The sequence below is a fragment of the Balaenoptera borealis genome (assembly GCF_965194805.1).
Source record: "Balaenoptera borealis genome assembly, chromosome: 3".
NCBI lineage: Eukaryota > Metazoa > Chordata > Mammalia > Artiodactyla > Balaenopteridae > Balaenoptera > Balaenoptera borealis.
Genome location: NC_138866.1, coordinates 81910672 through 81927568, shown reverse-complemented (window position 1 = coordinate 81927568; position 16897 = coordinate 81910672). Strand labels below are relative to the sequence as shown.

The following is a 16897-nucleotide window of genomic DNA, read 5'->3' as shown; positions in this document are numbered from 1 at the left end:
CCCAGAAGGTGCAGTGTGTTCATTCTGGGAGCTGGCAGTTATTTGGACTGAGGTGTGGTCAGGAGCAAGATGACTGTGGATGGAAGCAGCCAGGAAAAGGTGGAAGCTGGGACTGGGAGAGGCATGAAGGTGCACAAGGGCCTGGTTGAGTTCAGCCTCCAGCTGGAGGCTGCTCCATCTGCCATTTTTTTCCTCAATTAGTTTACTTGTTGGTGTTTCTTCTCTTAAAATTAAAAGCACTCATTACGGCTCTTGACGGATTTACACGCTTCTATTTTTTAATCCAGAGAAGGGGTAACCATGGGTGCTAGTCTCAACCATCATCTTGTCTTATTCTCAGTGTAACACCTACGGCTACCCTGATATTGTATTTGTATTTGTTTCTTTACTGTGTCCTCCCACCACTGGAAGTTTATCTCCCTGGAAGAGGAATCGTGACGCTTTTCCTCCGCTGAGTCCCTAGTGCATAGCACAGCGCCTGACACATACTTGGCTCTTAATAATATGTTAGATGAGTGCCTTGATGCTTCATGTACCGGTACGTGCAGAATATGAGCTGTTTTAGTGCAGTTTGAGTGAATGGTACTCTCCTCTGACCAAAGGTGACTTACAAAATGGAGAAAGCATATGAGGGTGCTTTCTTAGGATTTTAAACTACTTTCTTCTCTTTGGCTCTGTGTGTATCAGTCAACAGTTTTTATAATGACCCAAGAGACCCTCTGCTGACCCATTTCCGTAGACGACAGTGAGCTAGCGGATGTGTTTTCACTTGAGGCTCTGTGTGGAGTGAGGGCCTTGATGACACCCAGATGTGCACTTCCTCCACTGGGTGACTCTTCGGCTCCTGGAGTGGCAAAGGGCATGGTGGGTCTGAGTGCAGCTTCCCTAGGTTCAGTCCAAGCTCCGCTTCTTATGGGATGCACCATAAGAAGCTGCTAACAGTTCCACTTGACCAGCTCCCTCTGGTAACAGTTTCTCTGTGTCCAGTTCCCTCATCTGTAACACAGGATGATAAAACAACAATACCCACTTCTAAGATTGATTGTGGAGATTAAATGCCAATATGCATAAAGTACCAGACCACAGAAAGCACTATACATGCCTTAACTCTCTTTATCATTATTAATATGTGATTATGGAAAATATAGGCTGTCTAATGAAAGCCAGTCATTGCGAGACTTATGACTGTTATGTATTGAAAAGAATTGCATGATGCCCTACACGGTCATTTATGCACATTTGTTTTGTAGCCTTTGTGTCACTGAAAAATGATGAAAAATGGTAAAACAGGAACAACTTTGGAGCCTCGGTAGCTAGGAAAGTGATTTAATGGCATTATCTTAAAAAGAACTCACGGTGTTTCTTTTTGCTTAGTAGACAACCCTTTTTCAGCTAGTATCCTGTAGCAGACACACCTTAAGGAAGCTCCCAATGGCTCGTGCCCTTTTATGACCCCCTCCCCTTGAGTGTGGATGGGACCTGTGACTTGCTTGTAGCCAACAGAATATAGCAAAGGTGAAGGAGTTTTGCAATGTAATTAAAGTCCCTAATCAGTTGACTTGCGTTAATTAAAAGGGAGAGCACCATGGTGGGCCTGACCTAATCAGGTGAAAGCCCTTAAAAGAGAGATGTGAGCCCTCCCTGAGGTGGGAGAAACTCTCTTCCGCTGGCCTTGAAGAAGTGAGAGGCTGTGAGTCCTGTAGCTGCAAGGAAATCAATTCTGCCATTCCTCATGCCAGGCTGAGGGAGTGTGAACATGGATCTTTCCCAAGTTGAGCCTCTGTTGAGAACATTACACAGCCGACTGCAGTCCTGTGTGAGTCTGGACAGAGGACACAGCTTAGCCATGCCCAGACTCCTGATCCTTGGAAACTGTAAGGTAATAAATGTATATTATTTTAAGCCTCAATATTTGTGGTAATTTGTTATGCACCAATAAAAACTAATACAGATCCAATTAGGAAATGGCTCTTTTCTCTCCCCAAAGTGGCCTGCCGTCCTTTTTATTACACAGATGTAGAAATCAGAGCCAGGTGAGAGCACAGGTATAGGAGAGAGTACTAAAAGAGAAAGCTGTATGGTCAAGCAAGACAAAATTATTTTTAAGTTAAAAAGCAGTGCAGGACATCAGCATGCTGAGGATTGTATTGTAAGAAGAAACTGCTGTGGGAATCAGTTGATTAACATGCAATTGAAAGTGAATTTTGAGACTATACATAGAACTCTTGCAACTCAATAATAGAAGAAAAATAACCCAATTTTAAAATGGGCCAAAAAATTTGAATAGACATCTCTCCAAAAAGATATACAAATGGTCAATAAACATAGGAAAAAACACTCAACATTATTAGGGAAATGCAAATCAAAACCACAATGAAACACCACTCACACACAGTAGGAAGGCTATGATCAAAAAGACAGACAAATTAGAGGTATTGGTGAGACTATGGAGAAATAGGAACACTTATGCACTGGTGGTGGGAATGTAAAATGTTGCAGTCACTTTGGAGAACAGTCCCTGGAAAGTTAACACTGAGTTATCACTTGACCTGGCAATTCCACTCACAGGGACATACCCAAGAAAATTTAAAACATATGTCCACAAAAAAAAAAAGAAAAAGGAAAAAACTTGTGTAGTTTTTATAGCAGCATTATTCAGAATAGCCAAAAAGTGGAAACAATCCAGATATCCATCAACTGATGAATGGATAAAAAAAATGTGGGATAGCCATACAGTAAAATATTATTCAGCCATAAAAAGGAATGAAGTACTGATTCATGCTGCAATATGGATGAACCTTGAAAGCATTATCCTAAGTGAAAGGAGCCAAATGTAAAAGGTTACAAATTGTATCATTCCTTTTTTTTTTTAACACCTTTATTGGAGTATAAGTGCTTTAAAATGGTGTGTTATAACAAAGTGAATCAGCTATACATATACATATATCCCCATATCTCCTCCCTCTTGTGTCTTCTTCCCACCCTCCCTATCTCATCCCTCTAGGTGGTCACAAAGTACCGAGCTGATCTCCCTGTGCTATGTGGCTGCTTCTCACTAGCTATCTATTTTACATTGGGTGGTGAATATATGTCCATGCCACTCTCTCACTTCGTCCCAGCTTACCCTTCCCCCTCCCCATGTCCTCAAGTCCATTCTGTACGTCTGCGTCTTTATTCTTGTCCTGCCCCTAGGTTCTTCAGAACCATTTTTTTTCTTTTTTTGTTTTTTTAGATTCCATATATATGTGTTAGCACATGGTATTTGTTTTTCTCTTTCTGACTTACTTCACTCTGTATGACAGACGCTAGGTCCATCCACCTCACTACAAATAACTATTTCATTTCTTTTTATGGGTGAGTAATATTCCATTGTATATATGTGCCACATCTTCTTTATCCATTCATCTGTCGATGAACACTTAGGTTGCTTCCATGTCCTGGCTATTGTAAATAGAGCTGCAATGAACATTGTGGTACATAACTCTTTTTGAATTATGGTTTTCTCAGGGTATATGCCCAGTAGTGGGATCGCTGGGTCGTATGGTAGTTCTATTTTTAGTTTTTAAGGAACCTCCATGCTGTTCTCCATAGTGGCTGTATCAATTTACATTCCCACCAACAGTGCAAGAGGGTTCCCTTTTCTTCACACCCTCTCCAGCATTTATTGTTTGTAGATTTTTGCTGATGGCCATTCTGACTGGTGTGAGGTGATATCTCATTGTACTTTTGATTTGCATTTCTCTAATGATAGTGATGTTGAGCATCCTTTCATGTGTTTGTTGGCAATATGTATATCTTCTTTGGAGCAATGTCTAGGTCTTCTGCCCATTTTTGGATTGGGTTGTTTGTATTTTTGATATTGAGATGCATGAGCTGCTTGTAAACTTTGGAGATTAACCCTTTGTCAGTTGCTTCATTTGCAAATATTTTCTCCCATTCTGAGGGTTGTCTTTTCGTCTTGTTTATGGTTTCCTTTACTGTGCAAAAGCTTTTAAGTTTCATTAGGTCCCATTTGATCATTTTTGTTTTTATTTCCATTTCTCTAGGAGGTGGGTCAAAAAGGATCTTGCTGTGATTTATGTCATAGAGTATTCTTCCTATGTTTTCCTCTAAGAGTTTTATAGTGTCCAGTCTTACATTTAGGTCTTTAATCCATTTTGAGTTTATTTTTGTGTATGGTGTTAGGAAGTGTTCTAATTTCGTTCTTTTACATGTAGCTGTCCAGTTTTCCCAGCACCACTTATTGAAGAGGCTGTCTTTTCTCCATTATATATTCTTGCCTCCTTTATCAAAGATAAGGTGACCATATGTGTGTGGGTTTATCCCTGGGCTTTCTATCCTGTTCCGTTGATCTATATTTCTGTTTTTGTGCCAGTACCATATTGTCTTGATTACTGTAGCTTTGTAGTATAGTGTGAAGTCTGGGAGCCTGATTCCTCCAGCTCTGTTTTTCTTTCTCAAGATTGATTTGGCTATTTGGGGTCTTTTGTGTTGTGAAATTTTTTGTCCTTGTTCTGTGAAAAATGCCATTGGCAGTTTCATAGTATCATTCCTTTTAAATGAAATGTCCAGAACAGACAACTCCTTAGACATAGAAAGTAGATTCATGGTTTCCCATAGCTGAGGGAACAAAAGGATAGGGCCTGATTGCTGATGGATATGAAATTTCTTTGCAGGCTAATGAAAATTATTCTGTAATTAACAGTAATAGCTGTACAACTTCGTGAATACACTAAAAACCATTGAATTGTACTATTAAAACAGATGTATTTCATAGCATGTGAATTATATCTTAATACATGGCTTCCCTGGTGGCATAGTGGTTAAGAATCAGCCTGCCATTGCAGGGGACCCAGGTTTGAGCCCTGGTCCAGGAAGATCCCACATGCCACGGAGCAACTAAGCCCGTGTGCTACAACTACTGAGCCCACGCACCACAATTACTGAAGCCCGTATGCCTGGAGCACGTGCTCCACAACAAGAGAAGCCACCACAATGAGAAGCCCATGCACCACAACAAAGAGTAGCCCCCGCTCGCCGCAACTAGAGAAAGCCCGCGCGCAGCAACGAAGACTCAACACAGCCAAAAAAATTAAATAAATAAAATAAAATTATATCTCGATACAGAAAGTGAATTTTGTGTTAGTACAGTGTAAGGGCCCCCAAACAAGGAAGTAATCAAGTCCACTGTGGATGGCTTTAAGTATGAACAGCAAGAGTCACCCAGAGGAAGATTAGCTGAGGCTACAAGAAGTTTAGATTGAAACAGATTGGTGTTTCCTCGATTCCTCATCTTGATCAAAGATTTTCCCGCATACCTCCGTGGACTAAATCTAGACAGACCCCAAGTCAATGTCCAGACTGGTCACTACAGTAGTAGTCTATGATGGCCTCCATCCCTCCCCCCGCTGTGGGAATATGCTTCTTTCTTCTCTTTACCAGTTTGCATCCATTACCATATCAGTCAAATGCAACATCTGTTTAGGCTTCAGATGTTCAGTGCACAAGCTCTGAATCACGATTTAAATACGTCTTGGGTTCCATAAGAAATCAAAAGAACTTTTCATGTATAAAGGCTAGGCATGTTTCCTTGAGGTCTGAGGGAGTATTATTTTGGTTCTAGTTGATTTTTTCAATGAATCCTTCAAACTCCAAAAAAACCTGCCTCTTGAATGTGTCTACATTGATTTGGGGAACCAATGTGTATCTAAAAATTAAACACAAAGAAATTTGGATATTAGGCCATAAAAAATGAGTCATACATGGCCCATCCTCTCTACCTCTCTGTAAGCTTTTGAGTTAGTTAGGGGGTTAACTCACAGATAATAATTACACGAAGCAGCGTGTCACACACAGTGCTAAAGTCGTTACTTAATGTCACTCAGCGAGCTATAGTGGCTAAAGGGCAGGAGACTTTCAACTAGACTGCAGTGATCAGGGAAGTTGCTCTGAGGAAGAGATATTTAAGATGAATCTTGAAAGCTGGATTTGATTTAGATAACTAGGGAGAATGGAAAGGGAACTCCAGGCCAAGGGGAATGGCAGGCAGAAAGCTATGAGGCCAGAAGGCTGACAGCGTGTCCTGGGAAACGTGATTTGAGCACCTTGCCAAGGAAGATTTACTTGGGGAAGTAACGAGACAGACAGAGGTTTGGAAAGGGATGAAAGGTGGGGGGAAGCCCTTATTTTTCAGAAAGAGGCACAGTGAAAGCCATGTTCTGTAACTCCTTTTGTAGGTTGGGGCTAGATTGGACACGCCCTAGCAGGTTCACCCCTTCGGTTCGCTCTTCTCTCTGACCACATGGAGGGAAAATGAACCTAAGGTTTCCAGAACCTGGGAATTAACTATATTTCACCCAAGAAGACTTCCCTGCATCTTTGTGGAAGGGAAAACCTCAGGCAGCACAAATAGAGCCCTGTCTAATGCTCATGGTGATGAATATTGAAAGCTTTCTTTGGAAAGGTCTTAGACTGTGGTGGTATTTGAGTCCAGTATTGATCCTGTGATGCAGTTGTCCTCACCCAGGACGCTCTTGATTACCAGCTTTGTCCACAGTGAGGCCGTGCATGCATGTTGGCGTGGAAATCTATCTAGAACAGGTTTTCCTCACTGCTGGCTTACAATTGGCTGCCAGTCAAATTCACAATCCAACTCATGCACAAGCAGCTTTACAAATCTCAGACAGAACACCTTTGTGCTGACTGCATCACCTCGAAAGAGAATGTACCTTTTATGGTCGTTCTTGGCAGTTTAAGGTCGTTCTTGGCAGTTTACGTCTTTTTCTTTGCAGACATGTAATGTGGCTGTGACCATTAGGGGAACTCTGCTTTTCCATTCTGATGCGTGAAGGGTGCCATGGAATACTGGGGGAATTGAGTATGAATGTGTGATCATTTCCTTCAACCTGTTGTTTATTAAAGAAACTCACCTATCCGTTAGAACAGGAAAATTCTTCATTTACAGAATTGCCCCTGGAAAATGGATGCTTTAAGCAAAGGAGGAGGAAATGAGCTGTTTTCTCCTAATTTCTGTCCTTGATGGCTTTATGGTGGTGGCAGTGATGGGCAAAAGGCCACATGAGTTACTCTCTCCACATGGAAAGTTCTCTCTGAGCCATGGAGATCCCTGGGTGGCGTCTCTGGACAGAGTGGCTGGGTTTCTATCCAAACAAAACTCGGAGCTCCAGGTGGGCCAGTCTCCTCCTTGCCACCTCGCATGCCACAAATACTTCCTTCTCTACACCTGTACACATATTTTTCCTCTGTTGGAAGTGCCTCCCCCAGCCACATTTCAGCTCTCTTTCATGCTCCAAACCCCATGTCATCCCCTTTGGGAAGCAGTCACTGGTTATTTTAGCCCAAAAGAATAACCTCTTGTCTGACTCCTGTTGCCCCGCGTGGCCCTCCCCCGAGATGCTTTCATGTTTGTAGTTGTTTCCTTGACCAGATAGTCAACTCCTCGGGCACAGGATCCGTAGTGGATTGAATTACAATGATTAGAAGGAAAATGAAAAGTTGGGACTTTGTCAGAGCACAGTGATAGCATTTACATGTTTATTTTGCTTCTAGGAGGAAATCTAAGTCTTGTAGGCTTTGCAGAAACAATTACCATTAGGAAAACATCATCAAATGGCAGTCAAAAGCGGGTGGCCTACAGCATCACATTCTGGTTTTGGAAGCAGGTTCTTTGTCCTTCCCAAACATCTCCCTTAGAAAAGCCAAAAATGGAAGGACTGGAGCCAAGGTTGGGGCTGATGTAGCTAATCCTTGTCGACTGAAAAAAGAAAAAAATGCGCAACCTGAAAGTTGAGAATGATGTTTTATTCGGCGGACAAAACCGAGGACTTAAGCCGGGACGCAGCCTCTCAGCTGGCTGTGAGGAACTGCTCCCAAGAGGTGAGGGAGGAGCCAGGATATAGAGGAGTTTCTGCAACAAAGACCAAGTAGTTGGAAAGATTACTGTTAATTGAAGAAAACCAGACATCTCAAGTTGAGGAATTTAGCACTTTTCTATGTACGGAACATGCAAGAGTGTGGGTTCACTGAAATCATTCCTTTGATGTGCACCTCAGCTCTCTGGGGCCAGTGTCCTGTTCTTTCCCATCCTGAGTCCCCTCAGGGGGCACCGTTGGAGGTGCAGTGGCTGAGGGCTTGGCAGCAGGCGGCCCCTTTGTCTCCATCCTGAGTTCCCTTGGGGCTCACCATGGGAGGGTGGGACCAGCTGTAGTGGCTTAATGGCTACAACATCCTTTGTTTACTGATATGGCAGGCGACACTTTTCCTTCACATCCTGAAGCCACAGTATCCAGGGCAGTGGTCCCCAATCTTTTTTGGCACCAGGGACTGGTTTCGCGGAAGACAGTTTTTCCACGGATAGGGGTGAGGGGGCCGGGGGAGGACGGTCAGGCAGTAATGCGAGCGATGGGGAGCAGTGGCAGGTGAAGCTTCACTCGCTCACCCGCCACTCACATTCTCCTGTGTGGCCCGCTTTCTAACAGGCCGCCTCGGACCAGCACTGGTCTGCGCCCTGGCGGTTGGGGACCCCTGATCTAGAGGGAGGGATGGACAAGAGAAGCAGTACTGTCCAGGCTCTGGAGCCTGTGCCCATCGGTGTGGCATCAGAGGAACCTTCTATCCTGCTTTGTGGGGATTTTATACTTTGAAGGGGCAAGGACCTGGGACTATCTCGCTCGTGATTATTTCCCCACTACCTAATAAAGGATCTGGCACATGAGTGAATAATATGTTAAGTGACTCAAAAATGACAGAATGATGTGATCTTACAAGAAAGGAATATGCTGATGCTACTTGAAAGTTAAGGAAAGAGATGGCCCCCAAAAGGGTTTCTGTGTATGCGTGTATATGCTTGATGGAGGCTTAAATAAGAGTGGCCTTTCTGATCCGTCCCAAAAGGAAAGCACAGATGGCCATTTCTGAGCTTTCCCTTGGAGGAATTTAGGTCTGGCATTGGGTAGGAAATTCAATTAAGTCTCTATTCAGAACATCAACTGTTCAACAACTGTTCTGTGTCTTGGCCCAGGAGACCTTGGGAATTCCAGTGAGCCCCATAAGGCCTTTACCTTTCAACTTCAAAGAGAACTAAGAAAATGGTTGTTGATCTTGTAGTCACATGGCCTATATCCACAAATATTAAAAAGCTGGCTTTTAGAGTGAGCCAAAGACACGTGATAGCTGCCTATATATCTCTGGCTAGATTGAGAGTTAGGCCTTCTCTGCCGTAGCCTAGAACTTTTATAGTTGGTGTGTTTGTGCCTTACAGGGAATTTAAGGCTCAAAAATTTCCAAGGATTTTTCTGCGACTCACTTTTACACAAATGTCTTTGTCGCTCACAGAAGGCATGGATCCCTGAAACTGGCTAGTGATCTCAGCATCCAGGTCTCTCAGGAAATTCCAGGTTACCCACAAGCATTTCAAGAGTCCTGGAAATTCTCTCATGGACTAACCCAAACACACAGGGGCAAGGTTTTAACAGGGCCAGATGGGCCCAGAATGCATGTTGGTATTCACTCTGTTGGGCCCCTGTGTGTCCTGGGAGTCCAGGAGGGGGCCCCTCATGGAATTTGGGGGCCTTTCTTCCTCTCTGAGGAAGAGCCGTGTTTGCTTGGCACTCTCCCATCCTCCCAGCACCTCCAGAAAATGTCCTTAATCCCTGCTTCAGAGCACACAGCAGGCAGCAAGAGGCAACAAGAATCCCTTGGCTCTTCTGGCCACCAGCCCTGTGCTCCCTGCCCCCATCCTGAATGCATACCGGGGGAGGAGGGTGTCTGGAGGGGAGGAGAGAGAAGGACAAGCCTCACTCACTGTTGGCTTCACCTCTAACCACAAGAAACTTTTCACCATTTCCATTATTCCTGGCAGAGAGCCACACTGTAGGAAGACAGTCTCTCTGTTGAGAGAAGAGGAAAGATGGGGTCTGGTGAGGGTGTAAGTGAGGCAGGGAGGGAAAGAAGGAGAGCAGGAAAGCAAAAAGAGAGAAACAGAGACAGGTAGAGAGAGAAGCAGTAAGTGCTGGCCATTAATGGGCAGGGCCAGAATGTCCGGGCAGGTCTCTGAAGAGCAAACTGTGTGTAATGAAGTTAAATTTGTACAGTTAATTATGAATCGTGTTCAGTGTATACATTTTGATGTAACTACACTATGGTAGAAATTCCTTTTCATTCTCTATCACTCAGAGAAACTTGAATATTCATGAGGGAAAGGATGTGGACCTCAGGGTTGCTTGATTCATTATTAAATAAAATCTGGATTTGTTTTCCCCAAATAGGTCCATGATGCATTTCCCACCTCCCACCCCTAAAAATAATAAATTAAAAAAAAATACATGTGAACACAGTGCTTGTAGGTACCCAGTTTGACTGTGGTTATATTCCTTTCTGATTCACTTCTGCAACTTTGTGGCTTTCTCTTCTATGCCAGAACACGCTGGAATGCAAAGGGTGAGGATGAGTGATTTTAGGGATAACTTGCAATCCTCTCTGATTTTATTTTCTGAGAATTGTCACTCACATACTTGGGTGCTAAGATTATTAATGGTTGAAAATTATTCACAAGGCACTTCAGAAAAGATTGAGACATGCTGCTATGACTTAAGATCCACAGTTCCCAGAGCTGACCTTGCCAGCTGTTCTAGGCGCAGAGATTATTATTGTCTAGGCATGGGGGACACAGTGAGACACTTTTGCCCATTCCCAACAGGAGCTACAACATAAAATAATGACATTCTGAGTGTTAAAAATAAAATCATAATGGGTCAGAGCAGATAGAAGTAAAATTCTGAGAGTCTCTGTGTCCTGGGAAAGAAAAGTGAGAGGAAGACTAGAGAGATATACAGTTAAAGAGACTGAAGAGGAGGTGCCGGGGTACCTAGCATTTCCACAGACAAAAAGGGAAAGATCACACACACAGACACACACAATTACACAGGAAGGAGAAGAATGGAAAGTTGGCAGAACAAAGAAAGGTATGAAGAATGGCTGCCCTTGAGGAATCTAGTAATTTCTTCAGATCACCAGTCATTGCAGTCTTTCAAAGAGTGAACTTCTACAGTTCTTCTCAATACACATCTCACTCTAAGAAGACATTTCTGGAAAAGACTATTAAAAACTTCAGTTATTAAGACAATTTCTCCTTTTTTTTTTTTTGGTTACAGATTCTATTTTAACAGTTGATCTTTCACCTGTAAGATCTACATTATGATTGCTTCTGGGAGTCTTTAAGAGGTTTCAAATTTAACACAATTAATCATAATATAATGAAGTAGTAAATAAGGCTTTGAAAATGTAAATCAATGCTAATTTTAGTATGTACTAACATTCAAAAAGATTTTCTCTTAACCTCCAACAACTACCTTTGCTATTTAATCAGGAGATTGTGGGGTGCTCCCTGGCCTGTCCTTAACCTCTTAAATCTTTTAGGAGCCCATTGTCCTTATCTACCCAAAGGCCAGTCCAAGCTTGGGTTAAAACTAGGTAGAAAAAAAAGAGAGGGTTTAGCACTTACCATCACCTGGTGGAGCAGGGCCAAGCTTGAAGAATCCTGGCAAATGAAACCAACAAAAGGGGCTGGTGCCGGCTCAGTGGGCCAGGGTAATTTTTTTACATATAATTAGAGTCTGTCACCTTTTATCTTGGGTCAGTGGACATATTCACCCCATTGGCAGCCCATTTAATCATTCACTCTATTCACTTGAATGTTTGAGAATTCTTTGGTGGGGACAAGCTCAAATAATTCATTTAAATAAAAGAAATGAGAGGGGAAATGGTTTTAAAACTCTTCGGACAATGTATTTAAAACTCATAATCTGTTGATACTGTAAAACAAAGAATGTCGTTCACCATCTGGTTCTACAAAGATTAAGTCACCAGCACTGCAGTCACTGACTACAGTACACCCTGGAAGGAATTCAGGATGAAGGACAGGATGAGACACTCTGTGCTTTGGGAAAACAGGCAAAACAGGCCCTTAGTTAGATAATGTTTCAGGAGAAAATTTTTTATGAACCTGGGTTCTTGCATCTTCCCATACTTAGAAAAGCATTAAAATGATTAACTGAAATACCTGTTCCTCATGACTAGCACTAACCTACCAAGATGTATGCTGGATTACACGTACTCCGTAGCCAAAATCACATACATACTGGCCTCTCCTTCCTCTTCGGAGCAGGTCCTCAGAGCTACCTGAGAGGCTGTCTCCCAGGCTATAGTCCTCAGTAAGTCCCCAAATAAATCTGAAAGTCACAGCTCTCAAGTTGTGCATTTTTTTTTCAGTCAACAGTAATGATGGCATCTTTCCTGAAATGATTGGGAGTCCACAGTCTCTGTCCTCAGCCCCCTGCCGTACTCACTGCCTGCGAGAGGTCACCCGCCAAGCACCACACTGTTGATGGCTACCAGCCATGCCTCTCACCAAAGCCCATGTTTCCCCATCAGAAAACACTAGAATGAAAGCTTCAGAAGGTCCCAGTCCAAGCACATCTTACTTACCCAGCACCTAGCACAGTAGCTCAGAGTACACATCCAATAAGTATTCATTGGATGAATGAATGAATGAATGAATGAATGTTTATTTCCAGTAGTCTATCACCAAGTCTGTTCACCAAACATATCCAGACTCAAACTCAGAATCTCCCCCTCTTGCCCTCCTGACACTATTCTGCAAGAAACCCGAATTTTAAACTTGCAATCAGCTTATGTTTCTCTTCTTTGGGCCCTATACTGGGTCCTACCAACTTCTCCTTTGATATATCTGAGTATCTCCTTTGTCCCCGGGCTAACAGTTAAGGCCACAGTACACACCTCAAGCTTTTCTTTTTTTTTTTTTTTGAGGTATAATTTTTTTTTCCAGTTTTATTGAGAAATAATTGACATAGAGCTGTGTATAAGTTCAAGGTGTGTAAGTTCAAGGTATACAGCATAATAATTTGATTTACGTACATTATGAAGTGACTATCACAGTAAGTTTAGTGAACATCCATCAACTCATACAGGTACAAGATTTTTAAAAATAGAAAAAAAAATTTTTCCTTGTGATGAGAACTGAGGATTCACTCTCTTAACAACTTTGATATGTTAATATAACATACAGTGGTGTTAATTATATTTACCGTGTTGTAAATTACATACCAAGCACTTATTTATCTTTTAACTGGAAGTGTGTCCCTCTTAATCTCCCTCACCTATTTCTTTCCTCCCCTCATTTTCTTCCCCTCTGGCAAACACCTGTTTGTTCTCTGTATCTATATCTTTGTTGCTGTTTTGTTATGTTTGTTCATTTGCTTTGTTTTTTTAGATGTCACATATGAGTGAAATCTCATAGTATTTGTCTTTCTCTGTCTGACTTATTTCACCTAGCATAATACCCCCAAAGTCCATCCATGTTGTTGCCAATGGCAAGGTTTCATTCTTTTTTATGGCTGAGCAATAGTTCATTGTATATCTTCTTTATCCATTCATCTATTGATGCACACTTAGGCTGCTTCCATATCTTGGCTGTTGTAAATAATCTGTAGTGAACATAGGCATGCATATGTCTTTTCTAATGAGCGTTTTTGTTTTCTTCTGATAAATACCCAGGAGTGGAATTGCTGGATCAGATGATACTTCTATGTTTAAATTTTTGAGGAGTTTCCATACTGTTCTCCATAGTGGCTGCATCAATATACATTCCTACCAACAGCGTACAAGGGTTATCTTTTCTCCACATCCTCGCCAACACTTGTTATTTGTTGTCTTTTCCATAAAAGCTTTCAATATAATAATAGTTATCCCTCTGATTTTCTCCCTGTTCCACACATCCAACAAACTAGTACTGTACCATGGAAGAGCTTCTTTACTTCCTAGCCTACAATGGCTTCACATTTATGCTCAGACCAAGCACAGAAGCAGGAATGGACTAAGGAGCAAGCACTGAATGACCCCTGTGCCACTGATACCCTGTGAGACTCTGGGAAGTTTGCCTCATCACCTTGAATCTCCATTGCTCCGTCAGTAAGATGCCAGGTTAGGAGTAGGTGGTTTCCAAAAATATGTCCACACTAAAATATCGCCATTAGTATCCTGCCAACTCCACTGAATCCTTCATTAATTTTGCATTCCTCATCCATTCAAACTATGTCCCCACCCCACAGCATATAGACAAGTTACCTTCTACTTCTATCAGGCTTCCTAATCTATACCACTAGGCTCAGTTCCACACTTAATCTTGGCTCATCCTACTTTTTTCTCCACGTGATGAACCCTACCTCCTTATCAGTCCAAATTCTGCACTTCCATCAAGGTCCAACTCAAATCCAACTTCTAGGAAACCTCCTCTATCTATGATGGCATGCTCTTTATCCAAGCACCTGTAACAAAGTGCCACTCTGTCTTCCCAAAGCAGATACTCCTAGAGAGGAAGGCCTCTGCAGGGAAATAACAATGAACCTCCAAGGTTCTAAACTTTTAAAAGCATGTGTTTGAGGTAAACATTAAAAACCAATTCTTGTCTATGTTTTGCTTTAAAGTTGCATGTCTAAATGGTAGGCAGAAATTTTTATCCTCTTGATAATTATTATGGAAGAATTTTTCTTTTGCAAGAATAGTGTATGTATTGCCAGAGATAAAGGAGATACTTCGAATGGATGAAATGCCAGAGAATATGCTCAAGTAACAATAGATGGATGACTTAAATGCCCAGTCAGGAGGGTATTTCCTATTAACTATAGGACTTTCGTTTTGTTGAGCACTAAAATGAGTGGAGTATTCCACTGTAACAGGATACCGAATGAGTCTTTTCTTGTTGTCAAAGTTTTTGACACAGTCCCAAGCTGAGAACAGTAGAGGAAAGGTAGCCTCCCGTTCCAAGGAGAGATGTTAAACACACACAGGACTTAATAAAAATCAGGCACACTGACCCTGGGATTCCTAACCTCACTACATACCTGCAGCCTATTGAAGAGACATATGGAGGGAGGCATATATGAACACAGAAGTTGGGCCTCCTTCCCAAGTACAGAATTACAAGAATGTCATCCTGTTTGGGAAAACAAAATAGGATTCAGATTGTAATTAGATTGTCTCTGATAAGCTATAGGCCAAATAGGATAGGATAGTATTTAAGAACATGTATGCCCTAGGAATTATATGGCCTGGGTTCAAATTATGGCTCTGCCATTTACTAACAGGGAACCCCAGGGAATTCATCTCATCTTTAAGAGCCTATTTCCTCATCCTTAAAAATGCAGATCATAACAGTACCTACTTCACAAGGTTTTGTGAGGATTAAAAGAAGTAGAACTGATATTGTGCTTAGTACAGAGCCTGTCCCTTAGTAATGAATGTGAGCTATTACTATGTGCCAGACATTCAACCAGCCAGCAGGAGAAACTCAGCTCAGAAAGACTTTCTTCTCCATCTTGACCACAAATATTTATCCTTTATCTGAAAAATCCATTTCCTGTTTCAGATGAGATTTTGCTTCCTAAGAAAACAGCTACACATCTCAAGTACACATCTGGCTCATAGTGGCTAACAGAGAGACACAGCAGAAAGCAGGCAAAAATGATGAGAAACCTGTTTTCCCTAAAATTGCGCAGCTGGTGGGGGCCCTCGAGTGGAAGAATCATCCTCTCTGTTAAACTGTTTCCTGATTCTATCCACAAGCAGAGTTATCTTTCCATTTCTTCCTAATTGTGTGTGAGGATAAAAAATTTAGGAGACATAGGGAGTTGTGTAAAGAGTTGCAAAATAAAAACTCTGAGTCCAGAACCACTGGCTCAAACAACTTTATTCTTAGGAAGGTGGTTGCCCTGTATAGATAAAAAGGGCTCTGCTGTTGATGACGACGTCACTGAGTTGAGTGCCTGTTCTGTTAACCATCAAGGGACAATGAGCCATGCGCATTATATTTTTCCATGTTACCAATAACTCACATTTTGCCTGGGTTAGAGCACATTCCTCTTGGTGCCAGGAATACACAGGCTCTCTCTTCTGTAACTTGGCTGGTCTTGCCACAGATGATTCCTGTGACCCGGAATGTCTTACAGCCATGCTCAAACCAACTGAGCTAATTGGCTTAGACACTCTTAGGGATGATGCAGAGACCCCCACCTCTGGGATCACAACACCCTATGTCTAAAATGGCCTGTGGGAAATTTACAGGGTCATGGTCATGTTATTTACATGCAAATAGGAAAGGAAAATCCATTCCAGCAGGCCACATTCTAACTACAAATACCAGAAGAAGTTATAAATACACAAGAGGAAAGCCAAACACCCTGTTAGCATTTTCTCAGAATGCCTAGGAAAGTGAGCCAACTGCTTTAGTGGTTACAAAGGGCTTGGGCAAAATCCTATGGCCCTTGGCATCAGATGTTTTCCTTATGCTAATTTTGTAGATAGCAACTTTTGCGCAACATTTTCAGGGTTAAACCAAGGAAAGCATAAAATATATGTATTTTTTAGAGCTCCATTTATATTGCAGTCATTTCTCTGTGCTTCTCTTAGGGCAGCAGGAAGCCCAGATTGGCCTCTAGCCTTCCTCAAAAGTTTTCTCTGACCTGTTTCTTAACAACTGGAAGCTACCAGTAAACACTCAACTCACTACTTCCTCCTAGTTCAAGTTCAGTGTGAAGTTCAGATCTGATGTCTTTAGGGCAGGTTTCCAAGTCAGTCCATTGTCATCTTTCATGGCCAGCTGAAAGTTAAATTTTTTTTATTTTAAAGATTTCATTTAGCTTGCAGATTTGAACAGTTCATTAGCCCCAGTAGGAAAGGAATGAAAGCTTTATCTCGGGATAATTCGCCTGGGTTCTCTAGGAAAACCACCTGCAGTGCAGGATGTGAGGGAAAAGTTGACCCACAGCGCCATCTCCTGGTCCGTCTCATGCGTTACACTGAG

The 16897-nt window shown here is 42.1% G+C and overlaps 1 long non-coding RNA gene across 1 annotated transcript in view; it reads left to right on the top strand.

Moving 5' to 3' along the window:
- LOC309625511 overlaps window positions 1-16897 on the top strand; it is a 291352-nt gene that overhangs the window by 250845 nt on the left and 23610 nt on the right. The gene's annotated exons all lie outside the window — the stretch shown is intronic.